Raw genomic sequence first — 11,261 nt, 5'->3', positions numbered from 1 at the left:
CTGTTTGTCCCTATCAGCAGGTAATAGACATCACATACAGAACCAAATGACTCTGCCTGTCCCTCACCCTTTCATCTGTCTTAGATTCATGGACTCCATCGACACATAAAACTGCAGAGCAAAGCACTCTAAGAGGTCGGATAAATATTTGATGAATCTTTTAAAGGGGCATAAACTCTAAAGGAGTGGCTCAATATGCATATCACATTTAAAAGCTATGTTAACATTGATATTATATGACAGCAATATTTACTAGTCTTTAGCTTTATTCACCAAATGAACATGAACTTTATCCCTTAACCTCATACCATGCACTGGAGAGTTGTTATATATTTGTAAAGATTCTATATTTGAGGTCTTCCTAATAAGCTTCCTCATTGGGAATAGAATATAATATTTTTCACAGGCTCGTACATTTTACACAAACACCTAAACAACAACTTGCCACCTAGATAGACATTGTCAGGAGACATTCAAGGGAAAGTTTTATTTTAGATCAATAAGAGATAGATAGCCTACATATATCCTTTCATGTTCAAAGCTACAGTCCAATATGAATCAATCATTGATGCACAACTTGACTTTATCATTGATGTCCTCAGCTGGAGGTATGGTATGGACCCTACACTCTTAGAAAAAAGGGTTCCTAAAGGGTTCTTAGGCTGTCCGTCCCCATAGGAGAACCCTTTTTGGTTCCAGCTAGAACTATTTTGGGTTCCATGTAGAACCCTCTGTGTAAAAGGTTCTATATGGAACTCAAAAGGGTCCTACCTGGAACCAAAAAGGGTTCTTCAAAGGGTTCTCCTATGGGGACAGCCGAAGAACCCTTTTAGGTTCTAGATAGCGCCTTTGTTTCTAAGAGTGTACCATATGGTAGGCTACTGTAGTTGTTGCTTGTGAGAAGGATTACCTGTGCTGCATTCAGAGCTTTACATGCCAGGCTCTGAATGTGTTCCACTGCTGATTGGATAGAGCTGAGACGACCGTCTCATACATTGTAGCATCACGGTGATATGATTGCTTTCCTTTGATGTCTTGAAATACTATACGCTCTTGATCCCTGGAATGCCTGGCTGGTAATGTATTTTTTTCATGAAATACAATCTCCCTGCAATTTGCTGCTCACATAAGAGATCAGATATGAGATTTCTGCTCGAGAGACATGTTTTGCACTTGTTTTCGAACATCCATATTTGTATAACCAGTATTTCCAACACATAAAGTTTGTCTGAAACATTGCTCTATCTGTGCCTACCTGGCAGAATGCTTCAGCAGAGTCATTCAGTGGTGTGTGATGAGCTCTTTCTACAGTGCCAGCTCTCCTTGACACCATCCTTAGCATTTCTGTTCTGTCTTCAGGAAGCATCCATTTTTACTGGGTTGATCGCTTCATCCCCTGACATTAAATATCCTTTCATAAAGTGTGGTAACTGTGAAAAGGGTTCCAAAAGGGTTCTTCGGCTGTCCCCATAGGAGAACCCTTTTTGGTTCCAGGTAGAACTCTTTTGGGTTCCATGTAGAGACCTCTGTGTTAAAGGTTCTACATTGAACTCAAAAGGGTTCTACCTGGAACCAAAAAGGTTTATTCAAAGGGACAGCCGAAGAACCCTTTTAGGTTCTAGATAGCACCTTTTTTTCTAAGAGTGTAGTTCAGCCTCTCTTACAGGGCACTGCTCAAAACCACTTCTAGCGGAGAACATTTGACCAACAGCTTTATAATACAAATACAAACAAAGTTATTGCTTATTGCACACACGTACCCCAGCCAGCACATAACAGTCTGAGAACCATATGTTTCTTGAGCTTGGTGAGAGCGTGGTTGTCCTATGGTTATTTTGCATACAACCTTCCCACAACGTTCTGGAAATGGTGCAGGATAGTTGCTTGGCTTTGGAACATTCTCAGCAAATTTAAGTTATTTTCTTGGTATTTCATTACTTTAACAGAAAGTTTCCTAAAAGTTTAAACATGGTTACATTTCATGTCATTTTTGGTCATGTTCTAGGAATGTTCTCCAACTGGTTTGACATTGGGAATGTTCTTAAATAGTCTTCTGTGGAAATTTCAATTCTTCAGAATAACCTTTTCTACAGGTTTCCTCGTGGTTCTATTTAAAGTAATGTTCTCAAATTGTTCCGAGAACGTTAAGAAACTACGTTCTTCTTTGGGAATTTCAGTACTTCAGCATAACGTTTTCTCCAAGTTTCCTCATGGTTAAATTTAAAGTAATGTCCTCAGAACATTACGAAAACTTTCCATAAAAACCACAAGAAAACATTAGTAATGTTCAAAGATTATTTAAAAACATACATTCTGTTCTCAGCATCAACAAAACTCTCTCTATTCTTTATCTTGTTAAGTGTGTTCAGGTGTGTTGGCCATGTCCACTAATTGGCCACACCTGATCTTAATGAGTGCTTGTTTCCTTTGAAATGGGGTCTGTTTGAATAGACTAAAATTAACAGCTTTGTATCAGTAAAAAAACAAACATTGCATGCTAGCTCCATTCTGGTGGCACAGTGGATTAATTCCATGGATAGAGAACAGATGATCATAGGTTAAAATCTCACTGATGCCATGCCACAATAAAAAAGAAATGTGTTTGCATGATTAATGCCTAAGCAAATGAATGTATGTGTCCTATCTGTGCTTGGAGTTCAAAACAGTTAACCTAAGCTAGCAGTCTTATTGAAACATTTAGTAATGGTTTTAAGGATGTTATTAAAAAACCTCAAGATAACCTATCATTTTCATTCTGAGAACGTTAATAAAACCTCCCTGGAAAACTTTCACGGAGCCATAGTAAAACGTTCTCAGAACCTCCCTGCAACCTAAAAATGAATGTTCCCAGAACAGGTGACATTTTCACTCCAGTTCTCAGAACGTTTAAGAAACTTTTCGTTTTACCGGTCAGAAAACATATGACTTCGTTCCTAGAACCAATGGGAAACCAAAAATGTACGTTCCCACAACTTCCAAAGAACCAAATGTGCTAGCTGGGATACACACTCTATAGTCAAAATATTTGATTAAACTCACACATTGATAAGGGATTTCTAATTAAAATGTGAGGTGAATGGGCAAATTAAGCCCTAACACTACATTACATTTCTACACATCCACAGGGCAGCTCCATGAAATCTGGCGGTAATTGAGATAGCATAGGAGCAACCATGAAAACCCATTTCCTGTTGTCCTTATCTGTTCTGTATTGGGTAGATGAAGCAGGTTAACAGGGAAACATATCCGCTGCCTGCAGCATGTTTATATCACAGAGGCCATCGCAGGGCACCAACATCTGTCTGTCTGCAGGGCTTTCCCAGGGATGGATAGATGGGCAGGTGTTCATATCTCCCAACCCGCTGGCTTGACTTTATTAATTTGATCCTGTATTCACCTCAGTCTGATACATTGGCTCACAGTGTCATACTGGAGATTCAGAATAGGCAAAAGGGAGTCTGATCTCGCACTACTCTTAGGATGAAATGTGAATTAAATGTTCCAATGCTTCAGTGTTTGCATCCACAACACATATATTTATTTTTTATTTACATTTACATTTTAGTCATTTAGCAGACGCTCTTATCCAGAGTGACTTACAGTTAGTGAGTGCATACATTTTTTTTATTATTATTATTTTATTTATTATTATTATTAAGGTCACATATGTTATGAAGCTAGTACATCTTTTGTGATTTGTCTTATTCTGGCCCATGATATGAGGGAGCCAAGGCCAAAGAGGATTGGCTGTTACTTAGTGCCTGTGTAGTGCCTGTGTAGTACCTGGAGACTGAATCATCTTCAGAGGGTTAAAGGGCAGAGGTCACTTTTGAAAACAATACCTTTTCCTAATCATCTATGACATTTTCATTTGCTAGAGCTGGTGATGGTTTCTGTTGCTATCAAATATGATGTTGTATCTGAAAGGGAGGTGTGAGGGGAATGTACAATGAGGGAACCAACTGCCAGACAGACAGTCATGTCAAGCAGATGCTACCACAACAGCAGCAAGGCTGCTCCTTCTTCTTGAAGGTCATTTCTAAACTCCTAACACCTCTCTCTCGCTATCATCTTTGACCCATTGCTTTGAATGTTCTCTGTCGCTGTCAGTTACACAGCGGATAACGAGGATCTCTCAGGTAATAAGGTAGAAGGAACTGGTGTGAGATAAGATGGAAGGATAAGGGCAGCACAGTTGTTCCTGTGGCTTTATGTGCAAATGCCATCTGGGTGGGAGCTGTGACAGAATTAACGCTGACAGTGGTGCGATAGTGTGTGCGTGTGTGTGCGTCTGTCCCTCTCACACAATCTGTCCCCTGACAACACCACCACCACCACCACCACCTCTCTCTCCATCTCTTAAGAAACCTGCTGTCTTCTTTGCTTATTTATGAGAGCATATCGTAAGGGTCTGGACCGGGGTGTTCATGGCTGGGCATCAGAGGCATCAGTCTTCAGCCCTCCCTCAGCCTCCACACTGCGCTCATCGATTTTCGCCCCTCGCCATCGACACGCTCCATCAATCAATACGGTAACAAGTCTTCATTTATACTTGAGAAATGCACTGTTTCCAGCTCACTGGGCCCAAAACTTCTGATGCTGCCAGAAGATACGGGGCCTCAGAGTCACACCACAAATAGCAGATTTGACAGAAATAAAACAGTATACTGTACTTCCTATTTCAAGTCAATCTGAGTAGTTACAATTAAATGAACACTGCTCAATAAATATGAATGTCTTTTTAAAAAAATGAATCATTAAGTCAAATGTAGTGCCATTATTTCCATACCTTACATGTGTTGAGTACTCCTGTCAATAGTGTGCTCTCTCTCTCTGACATGTACTATAATGTTTTGCCTTTATTTAACCAGGTAAGTCATCATATTCTAGTACATTTTTACCTAGCACCACACCACAAGAAAATTATGTTGTAAAATGTGTTGTCATCCAGGCTATTCAATGTGCAGTGCAATCTCTTTTCCTGTATCTCACAACAATGAGCTGTACATGAAACTGAACATGTCTGAGTGATGGTTGTAGGTTTGTTACTGTATTATGTATAAGGTTGTGGAAAATAATTTCCTCCCCAGAAAACAATAAACTATTGTATTACTTTCTATTTTATATTATTTAATATTCCATCCAGCCAAGGCCAGTTGATTAATATGGTTTATTCAAGAACATCTCAGTGCAATTTGTATTAATTAAACCCTTATCAATCCCCTGGTCCTGGCTCTCTGTCAACACTGCATTCTAACAACCTGCCTGGCTGCCATTCTCATTAGATCCAGCACAGTCAATTACAGGGTGTTAGTAGAGCTAAGAGCTGACCCGACCAGAGATGGAGGGATTACCATGGCAACCAGGTAGACTAGACTGTAGCAAGCTAATGATTGAAAGGACCACACTGACTTCTGACAATAAACCTTGTTTAAGTAAATTAGTAGTAGATTGTATGATTGAAATGTCAATAGTTTTTCGATTAGATGAATTTAATCCTTGATTGTGATGTGGATTAGTGTCTGTTTATATGTCTGTGTGTGTAATGTATGCATATGTGTGTAGTGGGTATTAATTGCATGCCTTACTATTTATGCAAGCAGCAGCCCCAGGGCAATAAACATGTCCACTTCATGTAATGGACACCACATACAGTAGGCCTACATGTCGTCTTGGAACTATTATCATAGGTTATTCAGTTCAGATAAATATTAATAACCCTATTGATAATATTAATATTCTCTGATATGACTGTGTCATGATATCAAATCAAAATGTATTTGTCACATGCTTCATAAACAACAGGTGTAGACTAACAGTGAAATGCTTACTTACAGGCCCTTCCCAACAATGCAGAGAAAAACATTGAAAAATAATAGAAAGATAATAACACGAGGAATGAATCACAATGAATAATGCTAACATGACTATATACACGGGGTACCACTACTGAGTTAATGTGCAGGGGTACGAGGTCATTGAGGTAGATATGGACATACTGTATAGGTAGGGGTAACGTGACTAGGCAACAGGATAGATAATAAGCAGTAGAAGCAGCATATGTCATGAGTCAAAAGAGTTAGTGCAAAGGGGGTCAATGCAGATAGTCTGGGTAGCTATTTGGTTAACTATTTAGCAGTCTTATGGCTTTGTGCATCGGTACCACTTGCCCTGCAGTAGCAGAGAGAAGAGTCTATGACTTAGGTGGCTGGAGACTTTTGAGGGCCTTCCTCTGACACCGCCTGGTATAGAGGTCCTGGATGGATATTCCTATACTCTTATGTTAAATGATATGGTATACACTTCTGGTGGTCTACAGCATTAATAACAGCAACAGACAGACAGCAGGTAGCCTAGTGACACAGCAATGTTGTGGTGCTGCTGCTCTTGAGTAACTAACTCACTGACATCTTGAGACAGCTTTGCTGCAGTGACAGTGACAGAGCAGTCCCCTGCTGTGTCCCAGAAGGAAAGCTGCCAAGCTGCCAACACACTGGGGCCTGGCTGTCCATGGCATGCACCATCCTGCCCCCTTTCCTCATGCCTCCATCTCTCCCTCACTCCATCCATCCATCACTTGAATCCCTGATGTCTTCTCTGAACTGACCACCACTGTCTGTCTGCTCTATATCCCTTCACACAGACATCAGCTCTCCTGTCTCATAGTCTGATAAATGTATAGGTCGCTACTCTATTGGTATGATGAACAACTGACGTGTTGTCATTTCCCCTCCTATCCAATCCGCTTCGTCACAACCAGTTTGCAAACTCTCCTCCAACGCGTCGATGCCTCCCTCCCGTATTATAGACCAGAGTTGTGTCGGTGTGAATTGTGGTTTGGTATGATCCGATCCTCCCCTGCTCCTCCTCTCCATGGTGGTAGTTTCTATTCTATGAGAAGGTCAAATTACTCCGCATGTCTGCAACTGTACATACTTTCGGTCTATGAATTCGGACAGCAGCAAGCACGCTTGAAGAAGAATTAAGTCCGAATTCTGTTTCACACCGACTGAGAATGTTTGTAAACTGAACCTGGGTCGTGCCACGAGCTCCCTTCTGAAAGTAAGTAACGACACGAGTTTGTTGTTTTATTGTGGGACTGACGCGTAGGCTATCGCATGATGTTTTTGAAAGGATGCACACACCGATTTATATTTAGGAGGGTTGTCTTTTATACATGGACAGATATGTATTCCCGCAATTAATGTATTGTTATGCATTGACATGTTGTTCACTAATAAACATGTTATATACAACCCCTCGCAAAGCTTTGAGAAAAAAGCTGAAACGATGCTTCAGCAGAACAGTGTACGCACGCAAATACCTGCGTTACCAGTTAAAAGACAGGTAACAGTCTTGACATTGAACCACCACGTTTGGTACCCTAAAAAGGTGTGTTCAGTGCGTGTATTCTTCAAAATGCCGCGCGCGGTATCAAAATGTTTGATGGGAGAGGCTGCCATTGTTTTGAAGAGATTATAGTTTATGCAATAGCCTGTACAGTATCCTTGCTAGTACTGTATATAATTGTCCAGCAGCCTCAAAGTAGGCTAGTATGTGAAGTATAAGTTGTAAAAAGGATGACACAGGGGCATAACTTGGTGGGGGGTCTAGGGGTCCTCCCATCTTTGGGGGCATCTTAAGCTAATTTCCTGCATTTCTACACAATCTAATATGACCCATGGCCCTTCTAGCCTTCTCTATTTAGAACAACATAAAGTATGCAAAAATGCCCAGTCATCAAGCTAGGTAAGAGATCATTATTAAATATGTTTAAGTGATTGATAAGACTGAACTAGATCAATGATAATTCAATAACCATTATTGTGTTGCACCTTTAACCAATAGCCTAACAAATGAACAACTCTTGCATATGAAGTAGAAAGACTTAACTTTTGATTGTCTTTATCATCCTCTATATCACCTCCCAATTGTACTTGATGCGTCACTTCAGACCCGGATTCGATCCCAGGCTGTGTCACAACCGGCTGTGACCTGGAGTCTCATAGGGCGGCGCACAATTGGCCCAGCGTCGTCCGGGTTAGGGGAGGGTTTGGCCCTCTAGCGACTCCTTGTGGCGGGCCGGGCGCCTGCAGGCTGACTTCGGTTGTCAGTTGAACAGTGTTTCCTCCGACACATTGGTGCAGCTGGCTTCCGGGTTAAGCGAGCGGAGGTTAAGGAGCGCGGTTTGGCGGGTCATGTTTCGGAGGACGCATGACTCGACCTTCGCCTCTCCTAAGCCCGTTGGGGAGTTGCAGCGATGAGACAAGATCGTAATAATAAAAAAAAGACTAGCTGCTAGTAGTTCATTCACTTCAGTTGAGGGGATTAAACATTAGCTAACGTAACATGCCAGTTACACTACTAGCTCAGCACTGGGAGTAAATATAAGTTTTTCTGTCAAACAGCAGTTACCTTGCCAGCTAGATCAGTCAACTAAAGAGTAGCCCGTTTCTGCTCTGCTTGCTTTTACAACAAAAAGCGTAACACAGACAGCAGCTGCCTCTGTTCATCTCTCCTGTGCTGGTCCTATACACCATCCTTTCAGAAGCTTTGCCTTCACACAGCCTGTCTGTGATGTCTGTGCGGTCCTAAATCCAGCCGGCTTAAACCGGAAAACAGCCTACTTGACCGCTCTGAGGCGTCCGCATGGTCGTAAAGCACACCGGAGCCGCGTTTTGTATCACAGTGCAATGATAAAACTGGGTTGGACAAAGTGCAATTTCAGAATGTGGGGGGGTCATGTCCCCCCCCCGTCCCCAGTGAAAGTTGTGCCCCTGCTACATACGTACATGTGACGTGATTGTATTACAATGGTAACATAATGTGCAATGATGCAATCACCTTATTATTCCTAGTCCTATAGACATTGTTTCAATGTTAGTTAAAAAATTCAAATTGGGAGACTGGATAGAAAGTTATCTCCGGAAAGCATTCGGTGGGGAATGGTATGAATGATGCCTGCCTGCATACGCATACGCATTACTCATCACTGTCTGTCTGTCTGCCTAAAACACTAATTCGCCCTAACTATAGCCATCTGGCCTGCCACTCTTTATTAGAGATAATATCCATCGACAGCAATCGGGTAGCCAACAGCTAAACATGTGACATGCATGGAACTTGTCCAGTATGTGTGTTTTGCAGTCATTGGTTATTCATTTTCTACATGCACCCCATGCCATGGCATTGCCCCTGTTCCACTAAGGAACTCAAGACTCAAGGTCAAGACAAGCACCACAAGGGCAGACAGACCTTGGTCACAGTCACACTTCATTTGGATAGTACCTATAGATCAGGGGTGTCAAACTCATTCCATGGAGGGCCTAGTGTCTGCTGGTTTTTCTTTTTTTCTTTCAATTAAGAAGAAGACAACCAGGTGAGGGGAGTTCCTTACTAATCAGTGACCTTAATTCATCAATCAAGTACAAGGGTGGAGCGGAAACCCGCAGACACTCGGCCCTCCGTGGGATGAGTTTGACATGTGCTATAGATGGTCTACTGCAACTCTTGATACGCAACAATTTGCGTATAGTGGATAGTTCAAATTAAGGTCTGTTAACATAAGTCAACGTTACATCGTTACCATTAAAGTATAAGATACATAATGTAATCTTTACAAAAAATAAATAAAAAAAATGTGTCATTTAAATAACTCTCATTAAAAAGTTATACCATCTCTCAGCTTAAATCTGCAATATCTAACTTTTTGGTCGAACTGACCAAATTCACATAGAAATGTGTGGTATAGATCTGTCATTCTCATTGAAAGCAAGTCAATCAATCAATCAATCACATTTTATTTATAAAGCCCTTTTTACATCAGCAGATGTCACAAAGTGCTTATACAGAAACCCAGCCTAAAACCCCAAACAGCAAGCAAACACAGGTATAGAAGCACGGTGGCTAGGAAAAAAACCCTAGAAAGGCAGGAACCTAAGAAGAAACCTAGAGAGGAACGAGGCTTTGAGCGATGGCCAGTCCTCTTTTGGCTGTGCCGGGTGGTGATTGTAAGAGTACATGGCCATTAAGGCCAGATCGTTCTTCAAGATGTTCAAACATTCGTAGATGACCAGCAGGGTCAAATAATAATCACAGTGGTTGTAGAGGGTGCAACAGGTCAGCAACTCATGAGTAAATGTCAGTTGGCTTTTCATAGCCGAGCATTCAGAGGTCGAGACAGCAGGTGAGGGAGCCACAGGCAAAACAGCAGAAACTGGATCACCAGCACGACCAGGTGGACTGGGGACGGGGACAGCCAGGAGTCATCAGGCCAAGTAGTCCTGAGGCATGGTCCTAGGGCTCAGGTCCTCTGGGAAGGGAGAGAGAGAGGGAGAGAGAGAAGCGGTAGCTCTATTCTATGTGCGCTATTTCTATGCTTCCTCTTCTTAAGTTTAGTTTTTGTGTCTTTTACTTTCAGTTTTGTACACCAGCTTTAAACAGCTGAAAATACAATATTTTGGGTTATGGAAAATATATTTCACAGCGGTTAAGATGGTACCATGATTCTCTACACTATACTTGCTTGTTTTGTCACATAATTCTAAAATTAGGCAAACTATTAGAATTTTTGCGAAGTGCATCTTTAACTCTAAAACCAATTCCTCTTGACCTCAAATGGAAAAATGACTCCAGCTCATGCAATTCCAACTGGAAGATGTTGAGATCAAATCATGTTTGAGTAAACAAGATACATTAAGTCATTTCAGACATTGGTATAATGGAAGAGCAATTGTATGGGGCTAACACACCTTCCATCCTGAGTCACGATTCAATGTGATGTGATTATGCATGCTCTTGCTAGACTTGATTGAAACACCTACTGTCAGTGGTTTGCATCCCAAATGGCACCATATTCCCTATGCATTGTACTATTTTTGACCAGGGCACATATAGTGCACTATATAGGGAATAGGGTGCCATTTGGGATGCAACCTACTGAACGCTGCTTGGTACAAAGCTGATTATTATTATCCGACTCCCTGTCTATGAAATTGGAAGGATTCTCATTTATCAGAGCAGTAGGCCTATATCATCACTAAAGGCACTATTGCCGTGAAAACTACCTTGAGCAGTTTTTGTTCCTTTGAGTGTATGGGTGAGAACCACTGGACTGGAAAATCCTGTCTCAATCAATTCATCAACCAATCAATCAATCAGTCAGTCAACCAATCAATCAATCAGCTTTTTGTATAGAGGTTTTTTACCAATGTACTTGTGCTTGACCTAATTATCTGCATTTAATAATGAGTAATTCCCTA

General features: G+C 41.3%; 1 protein-coding gene across 1 annotated transcript in view; it reads left to right on the top strand.

Moving 5' to 3' along the window:
• The first annotated feature begins 6,722 nt into the window (after positions 1–6,722).
• Positions 6,723–11,261, top strand: part of LOC121586049 (oxidation resistance protein 1-like) — a 122,656-nt gene continuing 118,117 nt past the window's right edge. The window contains exon 1 of the mRNA XM_045217940.1: positions 6,723–7,062. The gene's annotated coding sequence lies outside the window, so the exon portion shown is untranslated. The remainder of the gene's footprint in view (positions 7,063–11,261) is intronic.

This window comes from Coregonus clupeaformis, unplaced genomic scaffold, assembly GCF_020615455.1.
Source record: "Coregonus clupeaformis isolate EN_2021a unplaced genomic scaffold, ASM2061545v1 scaf1279, whole genome shotgun sequence".
Lineage (NCBI taxonomy): Eukaryota > Metazoa > Chordata > Actinopteri > Salmoniformes > Salmonidae > Coregonus > Coregonus clupeaformis.
This window is presented reverse-complemented; position numbering and strand designations above follow the sequence as displayed.